This window comes from Mandrillus leucophaeus, unplaced genomic scaffold (genome assembly GCF_000951045.1).
Source record: "Mandrillus leucophaeus isolate KB7577 unplaced genomic scaffold, Mleu.le_1.0 Scaffold454, whole genome shotgun sequence".
NCBI lineage: Eukaryota > Metazoa > Chordata > Mammalia > Primates > Cercopithecidae > Mandrillus > Mandrillus leucophaeus.
The window spans coordinates 1724008-1734714 of record NW_012104854.1 but is presented as its reverse complement, the minus strand read 5'-3'; the positions used below and the strand labels follow the sequence as shown (position 1 = coordinate 1734714).

The 10707-nt window shown below is 39.7% G+C and overlaps 1 protein-coding gene across 1 annotated transcript in view; it reads left to right on the top strand.

The window, feature by feature from the left end:
• The first annotated feature begins 117 nt into the window (after positions 1–117).
• The window catches only part of PLAA (phospholipase A2-activating protein), a 55422-nt gene continuing 44832 nt past the window's right edge, over positions 118–10707 (top strand). The window contains exon 1 of the mRNA XM_011994369.1: positions 118–130. The gene's annotated coding sequence lies outside the window, so the exon portion shown is untranslated. The remainder of the gene's footprint in view (positions 131–10707) is intronic.

The following is a 10707-nucleotide window of genomic DNA, read 5'->3' as shown; positions in this document are numbered from 1 at the left end:
GGTACCGGCTGAGCTGCTCGCTCCGGGGCCACGAGCTGGACGTACGGGGCCTGGTGTGCTGTCCCTTTCCGCCGGGGGCCTTTGTGTCCGTGTCCCGAGACCGCACCACCCGCCTCTGGGCCCCAGACAGGTGAGCCCTGGGAGTTGCCCCCAGGTTGCCCCCGGCTGCGTTGCACGCTTCCCGGAGAGTGGAAAGAGAGTGACCCTTCCCTGTCAATCCTGCCGTCTCTCTCTCCCCCCAGTCTTCCCTCTGCTCTCCGCTCCCTTCCAATTCTCAGACTACTGAAACTCTGTGTAAGAAACCATCGAGATTTAAGTGGAAAGAGCACCGGTTTGGGGGACCAAAGACCAGCCTTGTTGTGCTAACTTGACCGCAGACCAGTCTCCTACCTTTTGGGCCTTCAGTTTTTGGACGATGATCTCCCAAGTTTCTTTTAGACTTGAAAATTTACTGATTCCAATTGCACCCTCTGAAGTGAGGTAGTTTGAAGACATCTGACATGTCCCTTTTTTTATTTTCGAAGAAGATGCTCTGTTGTCTTCTCTAAAATTTAATTTTTGAAGACTTTAGTTCTCAAAAATTGTATTGCTAAATCCTCTTCTCGTCCAGGTTAGAATTTTAGTCTGTGGTCTGTGCTGGTCTTGAGGGAGTGAAACCTCTTGGATGTTTTGTTTCTGTGCATGTGCTGTTTCTTGAGGAGAAGGAGCATTCATTACCTTCAAAGGATTTGTCAGAAAGGTCCACGAACCAAAAAAAAAAAGGTTAGGAATCAGTCCTGATCGAGTTCACGGGCTCAGCCCTGATTTGGCTGGTTGTAGCAGGATATTTAAGAACTAGAAGACAGATTTCAGTTCACAGAAAGAAGAATTGAGGTTATTTTGTTATTTAGTAGCTCTCCCACTGTTAGGAATTTCAGAATTTGAGTCACCATCCATAAATTCAGTTGATAACTATTGAGTGCCTCCTATTTGTTTGGGATACTGGAGAGGAATAAAGGCAGACAAGTTGCCAGTTTTTCTGGAGCTTTCTTACAGTCTGATGGGGAAGATACATTAAAAAACAAGCCAATAAATAATTAAAAACTGGCCTATGAAGAAAACATACAGTTAATAATTAGGTGGAGAGATATTAAAGGAAGCCTCTCTGAGGAGTTGTTTGTTTAAAGCTGACATTTGAAGCATGAGATGGATGGAGCTGGTCGTGGAAGAGCAAATGGGGAGGGTTGAATTGGAAAAGCATTCCAGACAGCAGGAGGAGCAAACAGGAGGAATTTAGCTGTGAGCTGAGGGCAGGTCTTTGAGGCTGGCAAGAGCCAGGTTATGGAGTTTGCAAATGGAAGCCTTCAAATAGTTTCAAGCAGGGAGCAACATAATCTGATTTCCATGTTGAGAAGTTTCTGCTAGCTGATGATAGAGAATAGATTGGGAAGGGATAAGTGTAGAAGTAGGTTTGTTTGGAGGCTTTTGAAGTAGTATAATCAACACAAGATGGTCCACTAGACTAGGTATAGTATAGAGCAAATTCCTGTATTGAATTGAATGAGATGATCTCTAAAGAGCTCTTCTAACTCTAAAATTCTATAATATCCAAAACTACTTAGTAACACTAATATTTAACTTTTTGTTTGAGTTATTAAGTTTTTAACCTTTAAAATGGAATCCAGTAGAAGCATAAGCCCAGTAGAATATAACCATTGCAGTAAGGAGTATAGTCAAGGATGCCTGTTTTAATAGTGGAATCCTGTCATTAAACTTTTGGGACTACTAGTTTGACAAGAGTTTAATCACTGGAGTGGTTGTACTTACCAGGAACTTGAAGAACTTTGGGCTGAACTGATTCTCTATTTGAAAAGTGATTTTGTTTTTCATTGAACTATTGATTTCTTTTCTTTTTTTTTTTTCTTTTTTTTTTAAGGCAGAGTTTCGCTCTTGTTGCCCAGGCTGGAGTGCAGTGGCACGATTTTGGCTCACTGCAACCTCTGCCGCCGGGGTTCAAGCGATTCTCCTGCCTCAGCCTCCCAAGTAGCTGGGATTACAGGCATGTGCCACCACGCCCAGCTGATTTTGTATTTTTAGTAGAGCTGGGATTTCTCCATGTTGGTCAGGCTGGTCTTGAACTCCCGACCTCCGATGATCTGCCCACCTTGGCCTCCCAGTGTTGGGATTACAGGTGTGACCCACCATGCCTGGCCGAACTCATGATTTTTTTGTTTTTGTTTTTCAAAATTCATTCCTGTATGTATTTATCTAACACCGATGAAGAACTTGCATTTTGCCAGTTACAGTGTTAGTGCATAGTGAGATAGATATCTAGTCTCTCATATCCAGCTGGTTACGTTAGCAAACTTGTCCATCCTGTGGCCCATGGGTGACTTTGACAGTGACCCAACACAAATTCATAAACTGTCTTAGAACATTATGAGGCTTTTTTGTGATGTTTTTAAATGCTCATCAGCTGTTGTAATTATTAGTGTATTTTATGCGTGGCCAAAGACAATTTTTCTTGCAACGTGGCCCAGGAAAGTCAAAAGATTGGATACCCCAGGGTTAGAGTGTTTTATAGTCATTAGGTGATTAAGTTCTTATTGATGCCAACTGAAGTGTCTCAACCGTACCTTTAGTGTTGTAGAAGTGTCCTCAAGTCTGACATATTGACAATTTTTATTTCATGATACGTGTCTTCTCTTTTGTGTTGCTGTAGCAGAGTACTACAGACTGGGTAAGTTATAAAGAAAAGAAATTTATTTTTCATAGTTCTGGATACTGGGAAGTCCAGTATCAGGGTATCGGCATCTTGAGAGGTCCTCTTTGCTGCTGCATCATCCCATGGTGGAAGGGCAAGAGAGCACACAGCAAGAGGCATGGGGGGACAAACTTGCTTTTATAACAAAGCCACTCTCTAAGCAGTAATGACATTAATCCATTCATGGGGGCAGAACCCTCCCGATCGAATCACCTCTTAAAGGTCCTACTTCTCAACATGGTTGCATTAAAGATTAAGTTTCCAGCATATGAACTTTGGGGGACACATTCAGGCCGTAATAGAATATGTGTGTCATTTTGTTTTTTTTGAGACAGGGTCTCACTTTGTTGCCCAGGGTGGAGTGCAATGGTATGATCACTGCTCACTGCAGCCTCGATCTTCTGGGCTCAAACAATCCTCCCACCACCTCAGTCTCTTAAGTAACTGGGACTACAGGCGAGAACCACCATGCCCAGCTAACTTTGATTTATTTTTGTAGAGATGGGGGTCTTACTAGATTGCCGAGGATGGTCTCAAACTCCTGGGCTTATAGCAATCCTCCTGCCTCAGCCTCCCAAAGTGTTGGAATTAAAGGTGTGAGCCAGCATTCCCAGCTCATAACAGCATATTAATAAAGTTAATGAAATCCTATAAATGTTTGGAACCAAGTAGTAAATGAAATTTGCTTTCCCATGTAGCCAAGTGGTAAATGAAATTTACCACTGTAAATTTGAATCAGTACCACCAATTCAACTTCAGATTCATTGTTCGTTACCAAATTGCCTCTTACCGAATCTGACCTGGTCTGTCTACCTCTAATGCAAATGAAATTTACCACTGCTTTCCATATATGTTGTTGCTAAGGTTCATGTAGGGATGGACTGGGAATAATGGGGGAAGTTAGTTCTAGGGAGGTAGAAATAGTTCCGTTTTAGAGTAGACTGAACCAGATACCTAGTCTTTCACAAAAGCTGTTTGAAAACCCGGAAAGTCTCTGGACCTTCTGAACACCTTTCAGAATGGAGACATATCTGTTAGTTGGGCATTGAACTAAGCCAGCAACATGCCATTGTTTCAGACTACTTCAGACCTCTATAAGCTAACTTCAAGCTAAATTACATTTCCCAAGCCTGTCTGTCATTGACTTCTGGGTAGGGAGAGATGAGTGAGATAAGACTTCAGCAACTTTGCCTTTATATTGTCTTGCCTTTTGAAAAACGACCCGTATTTGAAGACACATCTTCAGATACAGGATCTGATTATATTAATCTACATTAATAGATTTTTTTAGGTGTAATCTATTAGTTCCTACTGTAGAATATGAGAATTTGGCTCTCTTTCTGCCTTCCACTCACCCCATCACATATCCATCTTTTCTGTGCTCTGACTCTTACAATTTAAGCTGTGGAATAATCTATAACTCTTCCTCAACAATTTTATGATCTCCATGTGGCTAATAATTGTTTTATTTTGGTTTTCATTTGCTTAGCTTTCTATGTATTTATCACTGATTCAACTTCAAATTCTTTGTTCGTTACCAAATCACCTCTTAAGGCATTTAGATACATTGGATATTTTACAATTTCCTCTTCGTGACAATGCAAACTTTCTGACCTGGTCTGTCTACCTCTGATGCACAACTAATCCTGGGGTTTCCCTTCATCGTTGTTTACAAAATAACTTTTTTGAACCTCATGTGTTGGATTTTTACTGTCAGTATCCTTTAGCTTTCTCTTTGTTGGTTTCTTCCTTGTTGCCTTATTGGAACATAACCTCTAGGAGCTTCCTGAAACATAGTGCATCAGTAATAAATGTTTTAAGACCTTGCAAATCTGAAAGTGGTTTTATTTTGCCTTGCTACTGGAACGGTAATTTGAATGGTTATAGCATTCTAATTTTAAAATAATTTTCTTTCAGAATTGTGATGGAATCCATTTTATTTCATCTTTAGTGTTACTGTTGAGAAGTCTGAAACCATTCTGATTTTTGAACTACTATTTTTTTTCTTTCTGTAAGGCAGTCTACTTCTATCCATTGTTCCAGCCCATTGGTGGGCCCTTTTACTATGAAAACTCATGTCCATAAAGTCTGGGAAATGTTCTTCAATTAATTCCAATTAATTCTTTGGCTGCTTTCTCTTTATTTTTTCTGTCTTCTTTTTTCTGAAACTGTTTTTATTCAGATACTGAACTTGCTTTCTAAATTTCTCTTTTTTTTTCTTGTCTATAATCTCTAGCAGGTTGCCTTGACTTTTTGTGAAATTATGTCCTGTTTCATGGTTGCAATGTCTTACACCTCTAAGGATGATAAGGACAATTTTAAAAAACGTTTTGGCCGGGCGCGGTGGCTCAAGCCTGTAATCCCAGCACTTTGGGAGGCCAAGGCGGACGGATCACAAGGTCAGGAGATCGAGACCATCCTGGCTAACACGGTGAAACCCCGTCTCTACTAAAAAAAATACAAAAAACTAGCCGGGCGAGGTGGCGGGCACCTGTAGTCCCAGCTACTCGGAGGCTGAGGCAGGAGAATGGTGTAAACCCAGGAGGCGGAGCTTGCAGTGAGCTGAGATCCGGCCACTGCACACCAGCCTGGGCCACAGGGCGAGACTCCGTCTCAAAAAAAAAAAAAAAAATGTTTTAAGTTATTTTCTCCTTAATGGTCTGTTTTCCTCCAGATTGGTTTTTTTCTCGTCTCTGTTTGTTTTGATCACTGTATTTCATGCTGGAGGCTTTCCCCAGATGTCTGGTAATCTTTATTGTGTTCTCAGCCTTATGGGTAGAGAATTAAGAAGCTCCTGGGAGATCTATGCTCCTGAATGGGGCTTGTTGGTTGTGAGTTTTACTGTTGAGTTATCTGGTAGGGCCATTATATTGGGCTGATCTGCTGCCTGGAGGATGAGGGTGTGGTTTCCAGGGTTTTGTTTTGGTGGTCTTGGGCTCCAGTTCTTCACACTCCAAGACTCAACTATCCTTATGTGCCCCCATTCAAAGATTTTCACCTTTTTAAAGAAAAAGCTTCAGACTTTCGCTGAGTGCTAGCAGGACAGTTGTCTGGCTGGGTTGTCTAGCTGCCTGCCCACCCCTCCCGCCGCCTTTTTTTTGTCTTAATATCTAAAGTATTTTTTTAAATCAATTTAAGAAGTACTTAATGCTAACCATGTAAAACATTGTGCTAGGGACTTGGGAAGATACAAAGAACCTAATCTGGATTCTGCCATTAAGAACTTCACAGACCACTATGGAAGATGCACACAAACATCTATGCTTTGAAGTGCTAAGGGATACATATAGCAGGTAGATTTAGTGGTTTACATAATGCAGGTTTTAAAACATGTTCTTTTGACTTCCTCTGGACTTATTGATAAAATGGTTTCAAAAGCATATTAAAAAACAAAAACAACACCCACTAAAATGAAGTGAACAAGTTGAAATTGGTTACTACCAGATACCTTTCTTTGAAGACTTTTTCATAACGCTTCAGATTCTGAGGACTTTCGATTAGTCTTTCTTATCTTAGTTCTGCCTCTTTGTCCTCATTTCTAGAGGTATATAGTGCTATTAATTCTTTTCCTCCATTTTTTTATTGTGAGAAAACACACATAACATAAAATTTACCATCTTAACCATTTTAAAGTGTACAGTTCGATGGTATTAAGTATATTCATAATGTGTAACCATCACCACTATCCATCTTTTAACTCTTTTTTTCCCTTTATACTGAAACTGTGTACCTGTTTAAGCAATAACTCCTCATTCTCTCCACCCCCAGACCCTGGCAACCACCATTCTACTTTATGTCTCTGTGATTTTGACAGCTCTAAGTTCCACATATAAGTGGGATCATACAGTATTTGCCTTTTAATAACTGGCTTATTTCATTTAGCATAATGTCCTCAAGGTTCTTCCATGTTGTAGCATATGTCAGAATTTCCCTCCTTTTTAAGGCTGAATAAAATTTCATGTTTATACCTCATTTTGTTTATTCATCCATTGATGGACACTTAGGTTGATGTCACATTTTAGCTATTGTGAATAATGATACTTTGAATATGGTTGTACATATATCTCTTTAAGATCCTGCTTTCATTTCCATTGGGAACATACCCAGAAATGGAATTGCTGGATCATATGGTAATTTTATTTTTAATTTTTCTAGGTATTGCCGTATTTTTTCTGTAGCAGGTGTCTTTGTTTTCACATAGCATATTCTGTATGTCTGTTAGTTCTAGTTGATTTATTTTGTTAAGTCCTCTTTTTCCTTACATGTGTTCTGTCTGATGATTCTATCCGTTATTGAGATTGGGATTTTGAAGTCTTCAACTATTATTGTAGAACTATATATCACTTCAATTATGTCAGTTTTTGTTTTATATATTATGTGCATAAATGTTTATAATTGTTATATCTTCTTCCTGCACTGAACTTTTTATTAATATATAATATCCTTCTTTGTCTCTTATTTTCTTTTTTTGATTTAAGGTCAACTTTATCTGATATTAATATAGCTACTCCTACTTTCTTTTGTTTGCTATTTTCATGGAATATCCTGTTTCATCCTATCACTTTCAGTATATTTGTGTCTTTGGATCTAAAGTGAGTCTCTTATAAAAAGATCACCAAGTTGGATTATGTTTTTTAAAATGGTTTCTGCCAATCTCTGTCTTTTGACTGTAGAGTTTAATTCATTTACGTTGAAAGTAATCACTGATACCATTTTGCTGTCTGTTTTCTATCTGCCTTAAAGTTTTTTTTGTCCTTCATCTCCTGCATTACTGTCCTCTTTTGTGTTTAGTTGATTTATTTATTTATTTATTTTATTTTATTTCATTTTTGAAATGGAGTCTCGCTCTGTGGCCCAGGCTGGAGTGCAGTGGCGCAATCTTGGCTCATTGCAAGCTCCACCTCCCGGGTTCACGCCACTCTGCTGCATCAGCCTCCCGAGTAGCTGGTACTACAGGCCCCTGCCACCACGCCTGGCTGATTTTTGTATTTTTAATAGAGACGGGGTTTCACCATGTTAGCCAGGATGGTCTCAATCTCCTGACCGTGATCTGCCCACCTCAGCCTCCCAAAGTGCTGGTATTACAGGCGTGAGCCACTATGCCCGGCCGGGCATCAGCCTTTTAAATCCCCTTGGAAGTCACTTCAGCTCAAGAAGTAGAGGCTTGTATCAGTGGGGGGAGGTGCAACAACAATGGCTGCCTGCCTCTTTGTTGTTGCTCTATGATCAAAGCAGGCAATCAGTGATCAGAGAACAGATCTCTGATATTTGGAGGACAGGATCCTTTTTGCCAACCCTAGTTCCTACAACTGTGAGCAAGGTTCTCCGGGAACAGATGCATGGCTACCTGCCATGGGGCTAGAAGGGTGAGGTGTAGGTAACTGCTACTGTGCCAAGAGCAGGCATTGATCAAAATTAACCTCAATTTACAATCCAAGCCTTCCCCTGGAAGTTGCAAGCTTTCAATTCACTGCAGAGTTTCATAATAGTTACATCAGACAGATTCTGCCAGTACCGTTGTTGTCTAGGTGGGAAGACAGATACCTGGTGCTTCGGACTCTGCCGACTTCCCAGAATATTCTCTAGTTCTTAAGCCCTTTGTTGGTAAATTGGTTCTTCAGTTGTCCTGCTGTCTGCTAGGACTCAGGTCTCCTTTGGCCCTTACTACTTTTCTGTAGGCTTTAAATATTCAGATTGTGTTCATGTCTTTTTTTTTTTTTTTCATTCTCCTTGGCCTTGTGGGTTTAATTAAGCTTTATTAAAAAACGTAACTATTTATTGTTTTTAGTGGGATTTGGGAAGGAAGTGAAAATAGATGAGTTTGTTTAGTCTTTATCTGGAAGTCTTGTCTCTTTTTTTTGGTTTGTTTGTTTTGAGATGGAGTCTCGCTCTGTCGCCCAGGCTGGAGTGCAGTAGCATGATCTCGGCTCACTGCAAGCTCCACCTCCCGGGTTCACGCAATTCTCCTGCCTCAGCTTCCCGAGTAGCTGGGACTACAGGCACCCACCACCGCGTCTGGCTAATTTTTTTGTATTTTTTAATAGAGACGGGGTTTCACCGTGGTCTCGATCTCCTGACCTCGTGATCCGCCCACCTCGGCCTCCCAAAGTGCTGGGATTACAGGCGTGAGCACCACGCCCGGCCTATCTGGGAGTGTCTTGTCTCTTTATGTGTACTTGTCTTATCTTCTTCAACTAGACTGCAAACTCTTTGATTTAGCTGAGTTAGGGATATAATTCTTTTTATCCCTCTCAGCAGCTAATTTATTGCTTTCCACACAGAAATCATAATCTGCTGGTTGAACTTGTTAAGTAAGGCAGTGATGCTAAGTGATTGATACAGATAATAAATTGGTAATCATTTTAATCCCAGGGCAATTATTAATGTACTGTGTTCCTTGATACACATAATTACATATAACATTATATATTATATAATATACTGTAGCCATTCACATATTTCTGTATTAGGTGCGTTTTTTTTAAATTGTTTTAACTTATCAGCTATCATTAGTGTTAGTATATTTTATGCGTGGCTTAAGACAATTCTTCTTCAGTGTGGCCCCGGGAAGCCAAAAGATTTGACACCCACCCGTGTTCTAGCTATGTAGAAACACATACTATACCATACTACTGGGCACTAAGTCAATGCTTCGTAATGTGAAAAAGTCGTCACTATATTTAGGTCTTCTTAATAATACATTTCATTATCTTAATTGCACCTATGTTTCATTTAGCCAGGGATTTCTTAGGGTAACAGTCACTAATTACCTGGAGATTGAGAAAAAACTCAGTTATGATTATTTGTTGCCCTTTCTTTTTCCCTGGTTGTCTATTTCAATGTATTCTTATCAATGAAACACTAAACAAACTTCTCTTAATCTAATGTAATTCTCTATAGTAGTTCATAGGAATTATGTAAGGTTCAGTTTAAAACAATGGATTCTTAAGATAGTATGTACTCTAAAGTTTGGTCTAGACACTAAATGAAAGTGAGTGCTTTGGCAGTTTATGTCCTAGGCTAAGTCAGGGTACAGATATATATCTATTAATTATCTTGTCTTTCCAGTCCAAACAGGGGCTTTACAGAAATGCACTGTATGAGTGGCCATTCCAATTTTGTATCTTGTGTATGCATCATACCCTCAAGTGACATCTACCCTCATGGCCTAATTGCCACTGGTGGAAATGACCACAATATATGCATTTTCTCACTGGACAGTCCAATGCCACTTTATATTCTAAAAGGCCACAAAAATACTGGTGAGTATAATAATACTTCGGTATTTTTCTATTTGAAGAAGTTTTATCCCTTTGAAAGTAAAATTTACATATCCATTTTCTCAAGTTTTTATTATATTTTGTTTTATCTATAGGTGTGGCTTGGTAATGGAAACCCTTTTGGGCTATCTTAGTTTTGTAAATTCTGTTAAAAATTTGTTGTGATCAGTAAAGGTTGATATGCTTATATATGTAGAAAGTAATCTGTTCAGTTATTGGCTGGGGACGGTGGCTCACACCTATAATCCCAGCACTTTGAGAGAGTGAGATAGATTACTTGAGGCCAGGAGTTCGGGACCAGCCTGGAAAACGTGGCGAAACCCCATCTCTAATAAAAATACAAAAATTATCCAGGCGTGGTGGTGCACACCAGTAATCCTAGCTGCTCTGGAGGCTGAAGCATGAGAATGGCTACAACCCAGCAGGCAGAGGTTACAATGAGCCAAGATCCTGCCACTGCACTCCAGCCTGGGTGACAGAGTGGAGGTTGTCTCAAAAAAAAAAAGTAAAGTGTTCAGTAATAAAAGAGGCTATATAATTTGAATATACTTCATGACTTTGGTTTTTAACTATTTTATGCAATGAATGCTTTTATTCAGGAAAACTAAAAGTATTTAATAAAAGACCCAGCCAGAAGCAGTGTGTTTAGGGCTGTGGTATTATTGAAGAGTATTTACATTTGCA